Raw genomic sequence first — 15254 nt, 5'->3', positions numbered from 1 at the left:
TTTAAAAATGGCGTGGGGTCCCCCCCCCAAAATCCATACCAAACCCTTATTTGAGCAGGCAGCCTGAAAGAACCAGGAAAGGGGGGCCAGGAGGTGTAAACTCCCTCCTCCTGAACCATACCAGGCCACTTGCCCTCAACATGGGGAGGGTGCTTTGGGGTACCCCCCCAAAGCACCTCGTCCCCATGTTGATGGGGACAAGGGCCTCTTCCCGACAACCCTGGCAGGTGGTTGTCAGGGTCTACGGGTGGGGGGCTTATCAGAATCTGCAAGCACCCTTTAGGAGTTTTTCGCAAATCCTTTATTTAAAAAAAGGGGAAAAAAAGTGTCCCGCGATTGAAATCTATCATCAATCATGGCGCCCCACAGACCCGAAAAATAGCAAGAAATAAAAATGCTCTACCTGCATGGGATGCCTCCCGCCAACTGCTCTCTCTTCACTTTGACAGCTCTTATATAGGCAAAGAAGGGGTCACCCGGCAGTCGGAAATGCATTACAGCCACGAGCAAGTTTAAATTAAAAAATTTTCCTTTAGAAATGTCATTATTGCTGCGGCATGTTCTATACATTGCACAGATGAGCCACTTTACAGGTAGACTAAGGGGATCCCCAGGCACACTATTTAAAGGAATATTTCACTTTTATTGTTCCACTTTAAACATCTTTAAAATCACTGCTCATTTAAAAAAATATTGTTTTAAAAACCTTTTTTTGCATTGATACATGTCCCCTAGGGCAGTACCCGGGTCTCCATACACTTTTTATGGCAATAACTTGCATATACGTTTTTAAAATGAGGATTTTTTGTGTCCATGCCACATAGACTTTAATAGAGTTTGCACCTTCACTCATGGGTGCTCTAATTCTTCTTTGGTATCAGGTAACTCATCGGGTGTGGCTAATGAGCTTTATTCTTGTATTTCATTTATTGATGAGACACATAAGGATGTTAACACTGCTATCTCATCCACACCCCATATTTCTCACAGTCACCTTTTTCACAACTGCACCATTCCCAAAACAAGCAAGGGCAACAAACCAGTGAACTCACACATCATGAATCTCAAATGAATATAATTAATCTTTCTTCATATACACTTCCAATTTGGAAACCACACTTTTATTTAAAGGTCTAGAATTTTGTCCTACCGCCACCTCGGACAAATTTGACCTTATTAAGGACTTACAAATGTTTTCCCGCAAACTCACACTTAAAAGTATGTACAATAAAGAAGAACAAAATCACACCTAGTTAAATAAACAATGAGGAACAAAAGGCAATTGACCAACTTATTTCACTTTTAGAGGAAAGCGATCAGACTGATTTAATAGATTGCATCGATGTGAAGCAAATTCTGCAAAAATGCGGCCAGCCCATGGATCCACCACCTCCATTAAGCTCTGTGCCCAAAAATAAATCTGATCGCTTCCCCCCCCCCCCCCCCCCAGGACCAACCCCAGTGTGGTGACATTTCTTAGATTTCTCGCTAAAGATATTGACAAATTACTCACTCAGTCCAAATGCAAACAAAATCTGACCAATGATGAACAACAAAGTCTTACGGATCTTGCTGATAATTTTTCTTTAACCAATAAACAGTCAGACAAGGGTGGGAAAATTTTGGTCATGGATAACAATTAATATGTGCTTATGTGTAATAAAAACGAGGACAATCCACAGTGGTATAGACCCATTTCCTCTAGATTGGTCGACAGATTTAATACTCTTTTTTTTTATGAATTTGTCGACAGTGGCTTTACTAATGGCATTATCCCAAAAAAAGAAATGTGACTATATACGTACTGATCCCCACCTTCTATTCCCTTCCTAAAGCTCACAAAAGCCTTAACAATCCACCTGGGAGACCAATTATCTCAGGTAATGGGGCTTTGACAGAAAACATAAGTCGTCTCATTGACGAACATTTGAGACCCCATGTGACTAATCTACCTTCAAAAATAAAGGACACTATACCCTTTTTTTAAATTCTTGAAAATCTCTGTATTCCCTCACGCTCGTATTTGATCACAATTGACGTTGAGGCCTTATACAGTTCAATTCCCCACAATCTTGGTTTGGCCGCTATTAGACACGTCCTCTCACAAAAAAACACAGGACAATTGAGCCTACAATTACTTCACTGTGCAGGCATTGGACTTTGTCCTTAATCATAATGTGTTCATTTTTGATGGTTCCTATTGCCTCCAGGCTCAGGGGGTTGTGATGGGGACATGTTGTGCCCCATCATATGCCAACCTTTACCTTGGGGAATGGAAACGCTTGATCATGTCAGATGAGCGACTTTCGATGTATGTGGACCACATAGCTACGTGGTACTGATACATCAATGTTATCTTCATGATCTGGGATGGTCCTGAGGACCTATTAAAATCTTTTTTAGGAAATTTAAACAAAAATGTATTCAATCTTATGTTTACCATGGGATATCACCCCCACAAGGTTACATTCCTTGATGTCACAGTGACACATGATCCCAATGACATACTACAAAGCCGCTTGTATTGTAAACCCATGGCAGGCAACTCTCTTTTGCATGCTTCCAGTTTTCATCCAAATACCATTATTGAGATCCATTCCCAACAGCCGATACCTTAGAACTAGAAGAAATTGCTCGGATGAAATATCCTTCCAGCAGGAGGCGCTAAAATTAAGAGAATGATTGCTCAAAAGAGGCTACACTCGAACATGTCTAAAGAAAGCCTATAAAAAGGCAATAGGCATTACTAGGAGTGAACTATTATATGATTCTAAAACATCGAATAAGCAGGAAAATTCCACTAGAACCATCATGAAATTCTCCAATCAACATTTCAGAATTAGACACATTATAGAAAAACACTGGCATCTTTTGTCCTTGGATTCAAACATAGGGAGATTTGTACTGCAGGTTCCTCAAATCACATAGACACTCTATGTCACTGAGAGATTCTATTACCCAGAGTGAATACAGGGGAGAAAAGACCCATGCAAGTAAAAGGGCACTTATACCTGTGGAGGATGATGTAACCAATGTAGATATATATATATATATATATATATACACTGTTTAATCTTTCGTATTACCTAGTGGGTGGACTTTTAAGGCAAAACATTTTGTAACTTGTAAAACCTGCTGTGTAGTATATCTTTTACTTTGCAGTTGTGGTTCATTCTATGTTAGAAAGACCAAAAATGAACCGTGTAAGAAAATCTATAGGCATATACTTACTATGCAAATCTCCAATCCTGAATTACCCCTTGGCAGACATGTTTTAGTCATGCATGAGGGGATTTTTCCTAGGGTTAAGTTTTGGGCTTTGGATCGGATCCACCCCAGCACCCGGGGAGGGGATTGGAACAAACGTATCTTCCAGAGGGAGCTGAGGTGGATTTACTCACTCAAGGCCACCATACATCCAGGCCTCAATCAAGCTGTCAATTACATGCCCTTTTTGGAGGGCTTTGTTTCTGGAGGAATGGAAAATTAGTCCAGTTCTCGCCCCCCCCCCCCCCCTTTCTTATTCTTGTCTTTTCTTGTTATGTCCCCTGCAGCGATTTTCTTATATGTATGTGGTTCTATGATGACACATATACACATATGCCAAAAATATTATTCTCTATTTTATATATATATATATATATATATATATATATATATTCTTTTATACTTATAATGTACCTTTTCTGCCCTCTTTCCTTTTTTTTATTTAATTTTAATTTATTCAAGCCACTTTGGTCTGTGATACTTGTTGGCTAAGGGAACTTTAAAGGCACCAACGGCTACCTTCTGAGCTGAGGTTCTTTCCATCTCCTATGGGGTAATCTCCTCTAGGATAAGGTGCATGTTTCAGACACATCTTTACCCTACTTATATACATGTATTTCTATATACACAGATGTGCTCATAAGTTCCTGTCACAGCCCATCTGAGTCCCTGTCACCTCCCTTTAGAGTACCCAAATACCGGTCACCAGCTCATCAGAGTACCCGAGTATCTAACTGTAGCCCATCAGAGTACCCGAGCACCTGTCACCAGCCCATCAGTGTACCTGAGTACCTATCACCAGCCTAATAGAGTAACCAAGTACCTGTCACCAGCCCATCAGAGTCCTCGAGTACCTATGTGCAGCTCATCAGGTTACTCGAGTACCTGTCTCCAGCCCATCAGAGTACCTATCTGCAGCCCATGCTTCATAGAATATACGTTGGGGTGTTTGCTTTACAAAATAGGGTAATTTTGTGGGTAATTCCACTGTCATGGTGCTCAAGGACCTTCAAAAGTGTGATAGGTAGGAATGAAATGAGATGTGTAATTTATGCTTCTAGCACGCCTGAAGGTACTACTTCAATGCTGGGCCTCTGTATGTGGTCAGGTTGTGTAAAAGTCTCACACATGTGGTATCACTATACTCAGGATGAGTAGCAGAATGTATTTTGGCATTTTATTTTGCTAAACACATGCTTTGAGTTAGAACTATCTTATAAAATGACCACTTTGTGTAAAAAAAAAAACAATATACCTTTTAATTTTCTTTCCACGTTTTCCAAAGACTTGTGAAAAAAAAAAATCATTCAAAAGACTCATTATGCCTCATAGCCATAATAGACGTTGGATTGTTTGGTTTCCAAAATTAGGCCATTTTGTGGGTAATTCCATTGTCCTGGTGCTCCATGGACTTCAAAAGTGTGATAGGTCGTCAGAGGTGTAATTTATGCTCCTAGAACCCCTGATGCAGCTCCCTGCATGTTGGACAAGCAGTGTAAAAGTCTCACACATGTGGTATCGCCATACTTGGGAGGAGTAGCTGTATTTTGGGGTGTAAGTGGAAGTATGCATATGCTGTGTGAGAGAAATAACTTGTTATTATGACAATTTTGTGAAAAAAAAAATGAAAAATTCTTAATTTTCCCAAGAAAACTTTAAAAAAAAACAAAAAAAAAACTCACCATGCCTCTTACTAAATACCTCTGACTGTCTACTTTTCAAAAAGGGGTAATTTGGGGGTATTTGTACTTTCCTGACATTTGAGGGCCTCGAGAAATGAGATAGGCCATCGGTACATCAGGTGTGATCAATTTTCAATGATTTGCCCCATAGCTTGTAGACTCTATAACTTTCACTGAGACTAAATAATATCCACTAATTTGGGTTATTTTTACCAAAGAGATGTAGCAGTATAAAGTTTGGCCCAAATTTATGAACAAAAATAACTTATTTCCAAAATTGTGTTTTCAAAATGTATACTCTTTTTTCACTTTCACTTTTTCACTTATGTCTCAAAAAAGAAAAAACCTAGTGGTGATTAAATACTATCAAAAGAAAGCTCTATTTTGTATTTTTTTAGCACTATATATATATATATATATATATTATATATATAAAAAAATAAAATAAAAAAAAAGAGAAGAGAAAAGAGCGAGAGTTTTGAACAAAAAATATATATATTTTTTACTTATTGCTATAATAAATATCCCCAAAAATGTTTTTAACCACTTAAGGGCCAGGCCTCTTTTTCAGACTCTGTGTTTACATGTTTAAAACATTTTTTTTTGCTCGAAAATTACTTAGAACCCGCAAACATTTTATATTGTTTTTTTTTCTAACACCCTAGAGAATAAAATGGCAGTCATTGCAATACTTTTTTTCACACCGTATTTGCGCAGCGGTCTTACAAAAAATTAACTTTTTTGAATCAGAAAAATAAGACAACAGTAAAATTAGCCCAATTTTTTTTTATATTGTGAAAGATAATGTTATGTCGAGTAAATTGATACCCAACATGTCACGCTTCAAAATTGCGCCTGCTCGTGGAATGGTATCAAACTTTTAGCCTCAAAAATCTCCATAAGCGACATTTAAAAAATTCTACAGATTGCATTTTTTGCGTTACAGAGGAGGTCTAGGGCTAGAATTATTTCTCTCTCTACCGATCGCGGCGATACCTCACATGTGTGGTTTGACTGCCGTTTTCATATGCAGACACTACTCACGTATGCGCTCACTTCTGCACGCAAGCTCGTCGTGACGGGGTGTTTTTAAAAACTTTTTTTTTTCTTATTTATTTTAATTGATTTTATTTATTTTTACACTGTTTTTAAAAAAAAAAAAAATGGATCACTTTTATTCCTATTACAAGGAATGTAAACATCCCTTGTAATAGAAAAAAGCATGGCAGGTCCTCTTAAATATGAGATCTGGGGTCAAAAAGTCCTCAGATCTCATATTTGGGCTTAAATGTAAAAAATAAAAATAAAAAAAGTCATTGGAAAAAATTACAGAATTTTCTCCCCTGCCATCTTAGCCTCACTCGTCTCTATACCCAGCTAGGAAGAGGACCCGATCGCCTCCGCCGCTACCGACAGCTCCGGTAAGCGGCGGAAGGCACGGGAGGGAGGCGGGAGGGGGGGTGGCACCTCTCCCACTGCCGATAGCGGTGATCTCGTGGCGAACCCGACGTGGAGACCACCGTTATCTTACAGACGACCAGTGCCTGAAGAGATGGATATCTCAGTTGTGGCAGCAGCTGCTGCCGTTACCGAGATATCCCTCTTCAAAAATAGGACGTACATCGGCGTGTGCTGGTCCTGGTAAGTGGTTAACCACTTTCAGACCGGACCAATTTGCTGGTCAAAGACCAGACCACTTTTTGCGATTCGGCACTGCGTCGCTTTAACTGACAATTGCGCGGTCGTGGGACGTGGCTCCCAAACAAAATTAACGTCCTTTTTTTCCCACAAATAGAGCTTTCTTTTGGTGGTATTTGATCACCCCTGCGGTTTTTATTTTTTGCGCTATAAACAAAAATAGAGCGATAATTTTGAAAAAAACGCATAATTTTTTACTTTTTGTAATAATAAATATCCCCCAAAAATATATAAAAAAACATTTTTTTCCCTCAGTTTAGGCCGATACGTATTCTTCTACATATTTTTGGTAAAAAAAAATCGCAATAAGCGATTATTGATTGGTTTGCGCAAAAGTTATAGCGTTTACAAAATAGGGATAGTTTTATAGCATTTTTATTAATAATTTTTTATTGTTTTTTTTTTTACTAGTAATGGCGGCGATCTGCGATTTTTATTGTGACTGCGACATTGTGGGGGACCCATCTGACATTTTTGACACATTTTTGGGACCATTGTCATTTATACAGTAATCACTGCTTTATAAATGCAGTGATTCCTGTGTAAATGACACTGGCAGTGAAAGGGTTAACCAGTGGGTGGCAGTGTAGGGGTTAAGTGTTCCTAGGGGTGTGTTACTAACTGTGGGGGGGTTGGGCTTTCATTTAGTGTACACTGATCTCTGCTCCAATCACATGGAGCAGAGATCAGCGTCACTAGTTGCTAGGCAGAATGGAAAAATGTTGTTTATACAGCATTTCCTCCATTCGGCCGCTCCGTGAGACGATCGCGGGGATGCCCGCGACGATCGAGTCCGCGGGTCCCGCGACCGGACTCACGGGGGTCCCGACCAGCACGGCGGCAACGAATATTGGACGTACATGTACGCCAATATGCCTGCCCGTGCCATTCTGTCGACGTACATCGTCGTGCGCTGGTCGGGAAGTGGTTAAAGAACAAATTTCTTCATCAGTTTAGGCCAATATAAATTTTTCTACATATTTAAAAAAAATATAAAAATAAAATGCAAGAAGCATATATTGATTGGTTTGTGCAAAATTTATAGTGTCTACAAACTATGGGAAAGATTTATGGCATGAAAAAATGGAAAATTGTATACTTACCTTTCCGTAATTTTCCTTTCCTGACGCATCTTCTTGGCAGCACACACTGGGTTGTGACTCCACCCCCACAACCTGACAGGATTGGATTAACTATAAATTTGAAGGGGAGACCCCCTGCTGCATTCTCTGTAAATAACATCACAAAAGAAACAGGGAGGGCAACTGTGTGCTGCCATGAAGATGCTTCAGGAAAAGAAAATTATGGAAAGGTGAGTATACAATTTTCCATTTTCCTGATGCCTTCATGGCAGCACACACTGGGAAATAACTCGCCAGTCGGGTGGGTGCAAGTAAAATAATATTTATTCCTTATAATGCTGAAGAATTGGCTCTAATGACAGATCTGCCGAAGTCTGCCATGGATAAATGAGCGGAATCCACCTTGTAGTGGGAAATAAAGGTATTCCTGGAGGACCATGTTGCTGCCCTGCATATTGTCTCTGGTGAGACCCTGCAATACGCTGCCCAAGAGGTAGCCACTGCCCTAGTTGAATGAGCCCTGATGTCTTCAGGAATCGCCATATGCTGGGTGGAGTAAGCTTTTTTAATGGTTCTGACTAACCAGGATGCAATAGTGCATGAGGAGGTGGTTTGCCCACGCCTGGTTCCATGGGGAATGATCAAAAGAGAGTCCGTATTCCTAAAAGAGGTGGTAGCAGTTAAGTAGTTCATGATGGTTGTTTTGACATCTAGTGGATGAGGATTACCCTGATCGTCCGTGAAGGATGGAAGGATGATGTCTTGGGTGTAATGGAAGGAAGTTGCCACTTTGGGTATGAAGTGTTCAGAAGGTCTTAGGACTATGTCAGGAAAGAGAACTAAGTGAGGCTCTGAAACCATTAATGCTTGGATCTCTGACACTCTCCTAGCTGATGTAATCACAATGAGAAAAGACAGTTTTAAAGTCAAGTCCCATAAAGAGATATTTTCAAATGGAACAAATGGAGGAGAAGAGAGAGCATGGAGAACTATTGAAAGATCCCATGAAGGAAAGACTGGCCCTCTCGGAGGGATTTAATCTTTAGGCTCTCAAAAATTGGATTACCAATGGGTGGAATGCCCACTTAGTATCTGTTTTAGCTGACAGAGCTGATACCTGAACCTTTAGGGTACTTAAGCTTAGACCCTTGTTGACCCCTGACTGGAGGAATTCCAGGACTTGAAAAGGTTCCGGAGAAAGGGAATTCCATCTTTTCTGTTGTGCCATGAAGCAGAATCTTCTCCAATGCTTTGAATAGATGGTATTGGTAGAGGCTTTCCTGGCTTGCATCAGGGTTGATATGACTTCATGAGAACAGCCTTGCGCTCTTAGTCTAGCCCTCTCAATCTCCAGGCCATCAGGTGCAATTTCTCTGGTGCAGGATGTTGGTACTCCTTCCCAGAGTTCTACAGAAGTTAACCTGCTCAAGGACAGACCTGGTGCTGATAGCACCCTGGTGGCCCAAGAGGGTTTGGTTTCCCACCATTCAGAGTCTCTCGGTAGCTCCCCCGCTGCATCTGCCGGTACAACGAGACCTGCTCAGTAAGGGTCCAGTCTTTCGACAGGAAGCTCTGCCAGCTCCTTTAAATTTCCCAGTAACCCCTCTGCCCTGGCTGGGTCCCTGGGAGGAAAAGTAATAAGAAAATTCTGTGGGGGAAGGCTCTGAAATTCCAGTCTGTACCCCTCCTTTAAGAGATTTAAAATATATGGACTCTGCGTAATCCTTTCCCACTGGGGAAGGAAGTCGCTGAGTCTTGCACCTACCTTTACGGTGGCGTCATTTGCCTTCTTTCTGAAAGGCTCCGGAACTTTCCCCTTATGATGAGTCTTTGAGTGGGGGCCTCGAAAAAATCTCTTACCCCTTTCCCTCTTGGGCCTCACAGGGAACTTCTTTCCCTTCTCAGTAGACCGGGACAGGACCTGATCTAGACCTGACCCAAACAACAGGGAACCCTCAAAGGGAATGCCGCATAAGCGAGACTTGGAAGTGAAATCTCCATCCCAGGTCTTTACCCATAGGGCCCTCCTGGCGGAGTTTAGAAGTGCTGCTGACTTAGCTGTGGTCCTAACAGTCTCCACCGCTGCATCTGCCACATACGCTACCGCTCGACTGATTACCTCCAGCGAGTCTACAAATTCTTTAGTCTCCTTACTCCGGGAGACGTGATCCATCAATCTGCCAAGCCAGGCGTTTGCATTTCTGGCTACACAGGCGGAGGCTAGGGCTGGCGTCATCGCTGCCGCATTCGCCTCCAAGGCCCTTTTGAGTAATGTCTCAGACTTTTTATCCATCTGATCCTGGATGTTTCCAGAGTCTTCAAAGGATAAAGCAGACCTCTTAGATACCTGTGCTAGAGCTGCATCCAAACGAGGAGTTTTAAAAAACTTCTCCTCCTCCTCATCCTTAAAGGGACACCTTCTCTTCCAAGCTTTCAGTTTGAGGAGCTTACGTTCAGGTTCCTTCCATTCTCTGAAGACTATCTCCTTCAGAGACTGGTGGATGGGAAAAGTTCTGGCCTGTAACCTTCCTAGGCCCCTATACCTATCCTGTGCTGAAACCTGAACAGAGGGGACTTGGATATCTTCTGAGGTGTAAATGGCCTTTAATAGGCCTTCCATGTCCTCTGTTGAGAACAAAAGTCCCCCAGGCTTAGCCTCCCCCTGGCTATCCTGGTCTGAATCTTCCTCCCCAGTACTAAAATCTGGGACCTGACCTTCCTCCACCTCAGACAACAGGGAGACCTGGCCCTGGGAACTTTCCGTATAAGATATGGAAAAGTTTTCCTGTGAATGAGGGGTCTCTCTCCCAGCAGGACCCTCATCCTGACTCTTCACTAGAGTAGTCTGTAAAGACTGGAGGGTGGCTAACATCTCTGACTGTAAGGCCCTACATTCTTTCACAACCTGGGCGGTCTCCTTGCCTGCGAGCTTAAAGATACATCTATCGCAGAAAGGCTTGCTGTGGTCTTGTGCTAATTTAGAATTACAATAACCACAACGCCTGGACTTCGAAGTAGCCTTTCCTTTAGACCTACAGGCTGACCCCTGGGCAGAGCCTTCAGTCCCTGGAAACAGTAAAAAATAGACAATTAGCTACTCATGTCCTAAAGGGGCAAGGGGGGTCTGCCTCAGAGTACCCTGCCTCTACAAAACACAGCTGGATCACTAACCCCCTGTGGCGACCTCAATGGCTGTTTGCTCAGACGGACCTTCCACTTCCATAGCGATTTAGCTGCCCTGCAGGATCGCTGGATCAGGTGCTGTCTTGAGCGTTCCCCTTGTTTGCCTTGGAGATGCTGCAATGCATGAAGCGCTTCACCAGAAATGCTGCCTAGGTGCTTTCCACTGCACCCTCTGCCGTTTAAATGACCGCTGATTGGCGCCATTTTTTGGAGGTCCGTCGCCCGGAAGTGACGCCGGACTTCCGGTCTTGCGCAGTGATGCTGGAACGCACGCCGGCGTCCAGAGAACACTGCACCAGCGAGATCTCCTCTATCCGGAAACTCGATGCTCGGAAGTGACGCGTCGCTTCAACGAACTTCCGGACATGCGCAGAAGTGCTGGAACGCACGCCATCTGCGTTCAGCACTGCTATGGAAAGATGCAGCTCACCGCACTCCACCAACGAACACAGTTCTAGGTAAGGCACAAACATAAATGGGGAGCAGTGTCAGGTACTCACCAAAGCCGAAGTGCTGAGAGCGGCTTCCCTTGCAGCTGGGTGCACAGTACCCCTGAGGATGGAACAGCGGGTACAGGGCACAGAGAGGCACGGGTTGCCAGCAGGTGACTGGAATGCAGCAGGTCCACTGAAGGAAGAGATGCCCGTGCAGAAGATCTTGGAACTGGTAGAGGTAAACGCCTGCCAGGGGTTCCAATACCTGGAGTGAAGGCTGAGGGTCAAACACAGGTACAGTCCGTGAGACAAAGGATATTCCAGAAGCAGGCCGAGGGTCAAGCACAGGTATCAGTCCGTGAGACAAGGGATATTCCAGAAACAGGCCGAGGGTCAAGCACAGGTATCAGTCCGTGAGATAAAGGATATTCCAGAGGCAGGCCGAGGGTCAAGCACAGGTATCAGTCCGTGAGCCAGCAAGGCTAAGTGCAGAAAGTCCGTTTAAACAAGCCAGGGGTCAGATCAGGAGAGAAGCAGAGTGGTCTTCAAACAAGCCGGGCACAACAGGAAGTGGTCAACAGGAACAGGAAACAGGAACACAGGAACACAGGAACACAGGAACACAGGAACACAGGAACACAGGTGAGCTGAGGAGACAAACCAGCAAAGACACAGAGCACATTGATGCCTTTTATAGGACTGTCAGGCCAATCAGGTAAGGCCCATAGCCGTGTGCATGGGCTTGCACATGCGTGTACGACATTGTGTCGTACGACGCATATGCATGCGTCGTTGTGCAGCTCTTCCCCGCAGGCGCACGGGGAAGTGCCGACGCTGAAGTCTGGTGATTCTCTGACAAGCAGCACAATTAGGACAACTCCCCTGTCCCATGAGGCTGAAGACAAAGCTTTCCTGAGGAAAAACCTTGAGTGAGGATTACCCTATCCCCCCCCCCCCCCCAGGTGCCCCTGGGGGTTACACAAGACTATCACAGACCCTGTCTGTCTGAGTCCCAGGGAAAATAATCCTGTAGAGAAAAAGGGGTCCCAGACCCCTCAGAAAAACAAAAAAAATGGAGAAACTTGGTTTTGCTGCCATCCTGTGGGAAACACAATCAAGAACTGAGGGTCTGAGGGAGGGGTGGGAACTTTTAAACTTGTTGTTGATTGTGTTTCCTGTCAGGTGGACCAGTCATCTCTCAGGTGTGCCGTCCTGGAAGATGACTGGAGAAAGAAGGTTTTGTATTTTTCCAGGCCCTTCTAAATTCCCTACCAGGACAGTAGGACCTGGACTCTCTATATTTGTCCGGAAGATTACTTCTGTAAACCGGTCCCTTCTGCGTCTTGGGTCTCCTATCGGAAGGGGATTAGGCCTTCTTCAATTCTAGGTCCATCTTTTGGTCGAGCACATACCGAAAGGAAACCGCATCCTCGATTGGTAGTGTGACCTGGCGGTCGAGGCGCATTAATGAGGAATCGACGATGGGAGCATTAATCAAAGGCTTCACTTTTGACTCTTTTAAAGGGTACATCTTGGCTAATCTGTTTTATAAGACTAGATCTTTTGTCAGACTTCCCCCACTCGTCTTTAATGGGATGGATACCGGATCTCTTTTTAGGTTTGGAAAATATTTCCGTATTTTCTGAGGTTCCGCCGCATCATCTTGCCAGCAGATTGCTAAGGGTTCCACCAGGGAAAAATCAAAGCCAACTGACATCTCCTGACCCTCATCTTCAGAGGAAGATTCTGATGCCTGAGTGAGATGGGGGTCTGCTGAAGACGTACTGGGAGCAGCTCTATCTAATGCTGGTGTTGTTTCCAGTATGGACTCCCGCACTGATTCTCTTATGAGGTCTGTAGCAATTCTTGCGTCTGCCTCTTTCTCTTTAGTAGCTTCATTGAAGCAAGAGCGACAGGCAAGTTTATCTGGCAGTGCCGGAGTGCCGCATACCCAGCAAGCGTTTGCTGCAGGTCGGGTGTGGCAGCTTTGACAGTGTGAGGAAGGAGATCTCCTGCGACTTGATCGACTGTGGCGTGAGTAGCTATGTTGTGAGTGGCTGTGTCTTCGGTGCCGTGAAGGAAATCTTGAGCGGCTCCTGCAGGACCTCCTGCTTGACATATGGCTAGATCTTCTCCCATGCCTGGAACATGCGGCTCTTGATCTAGACGGGCTGCCAAAAAAATGCAGCATTTAACGTCTGGCACTCTTTTTTTTTCTCCCCTTCAATACTTACCTTGCCCAGTAAAGCCTCTTACCTAACTTGCTGATGGTGGTCTGCGTGGGCAGTGGACTCCATAGAAAAAAAAGGGGGGGGAGGACAGTCTGAGAAATAATGTGTACATATATATATATATATAATACACACACACACACACACGCACACACATATAATTTATCTATTTAAATATTTATTATTCATAACAAAGTTTATCCGCAAGAAACAATATAATAATAATAATAATAATAATAATAATAATAATATAGGAGTCCCACAGGGACTTACCTTGAGACTGCAGAGTGATCTACATGCAGAGGCAGCAATCTTCCTTAAGTCTTGCAGAGTGCACAGCAGAATCACAGAGAAATACAGCTCTGTATTTGAAAATAGCGCCATTGCGGCAGCTAATTGACGCTCCGCGCATGCGCAGAAGTGTCCCGAGTGTTTCCGGCGCCATTTTGGATATGGGAACATACATTAAAAACATAGAGGAAAAAAATTAAATAAAACTGGCACTACATGTGCTCAGAGCGGCCGAACGGCGTCATCTAGGCTGGAATTACAGCACAGAGAAAACACCATTGAAGGAGAAACAAACGGCGGCCATGACAGGGGACTACAAGAGACAGCAATCCCAAAGGTAGACAAAAAAAATTAGTAGATTATAAATCACCACTTACTATAGAAATAAAATATGGATATTAATATTTAAATAAGAGGGATTAATAGGCAAAAGAAGAAGGGGAGTCCACTGCAAAGGTAAAAAAGCTTCTTTAAAGCTTTGGTAATGCCAGAAATCCAGTAGCCCCCTGAGACACCAGAATGGGGGTTCCCTCCATAGAAGCTCCTTTAGAGACTGCACAGGAGGGACTTCCAAACAGGAGAGGCTTGAATCTGCTGGGGCGAATGCGGTAGAGGCTTATTCATCTGTAACAAGAAAAACCCTTTCCGTCCAACCTGTCAGTCGGAATGAGCTTCGAGTTCGAGTTGAACTCATGTTCGACTCGAACATTGCCTGTTCGCCTGTTCAGCAAACAGTGAACAATTTGGGCTGTTCGCGGCAAATTCGAAAAGCCGGAACACCCTATACAAGTCTTTGGGAGAAATCTAAAGTGCTAATTTTAAAGGGTAATATGCAGGTTACTGTCCTAAAAAGTGTTTGGGGACCCGGGTCCTGCCCCAGGGGACATGGATCAATGCAAAAAAAAGTTTTAAAAACTGACGTTTTTTCAGGAGCAGTGATTTTAATAATGATTAAAGTGAAACAATAAAAGTGTAATATTTCTTTAAATTTCATAGCTGGGGGGTATCTATAGTATGCCTGTGAGGGGGCGCATGTTTCTGGTGCTTAGAACCAGGCCTGTACTGGCAATCGGGACTACCGGGAGTTTCCCGGTGGGCCGATTGGCTCAGTGGGCCGGTTGTCAGACAGTGTGTTATGTGTTTGAATCGCTGCACTCTCCCTGGACTCTCCGTGTCTGTCCTGTGTTACAATAAGGCTGGTGGCGGCAGCTCCGCTCCTGCATCTGGCACACAACCCCCCCCCCCTCGTGACGCTGCCATTTACTCCCCTAACATTACAGGCTGCCTCCTTGTCCTGGCGTCATGACGTCACTCACGGCCAGAGGGCGGAGGCGGCCCGGGGATATGGGAGGAGCCAGAGCATAGTAAGCTGCTGCCCAAGCTTAG

The sequence above is a fragment of the Lithobates pipiens genome, unplaced genomic scaffold (assembly GCF_037356315.1).
Source record: "Lithobates pipiens isolate NorthernLeopardFrog02 unplaced genomic scaffold, aLitPip1_a1.2 Scaffold_22, whole genome shotgun sequence".
Taxonomy (NCBI): domain Eukaryota; kingdom Metazoa; phylum Chordata; class Amphibia; order Anura; family Ranidae; genus Lithobates; species Lithobates pipiens.
This window is presented reverse-complemented; position numbering follows the sequence as displayed.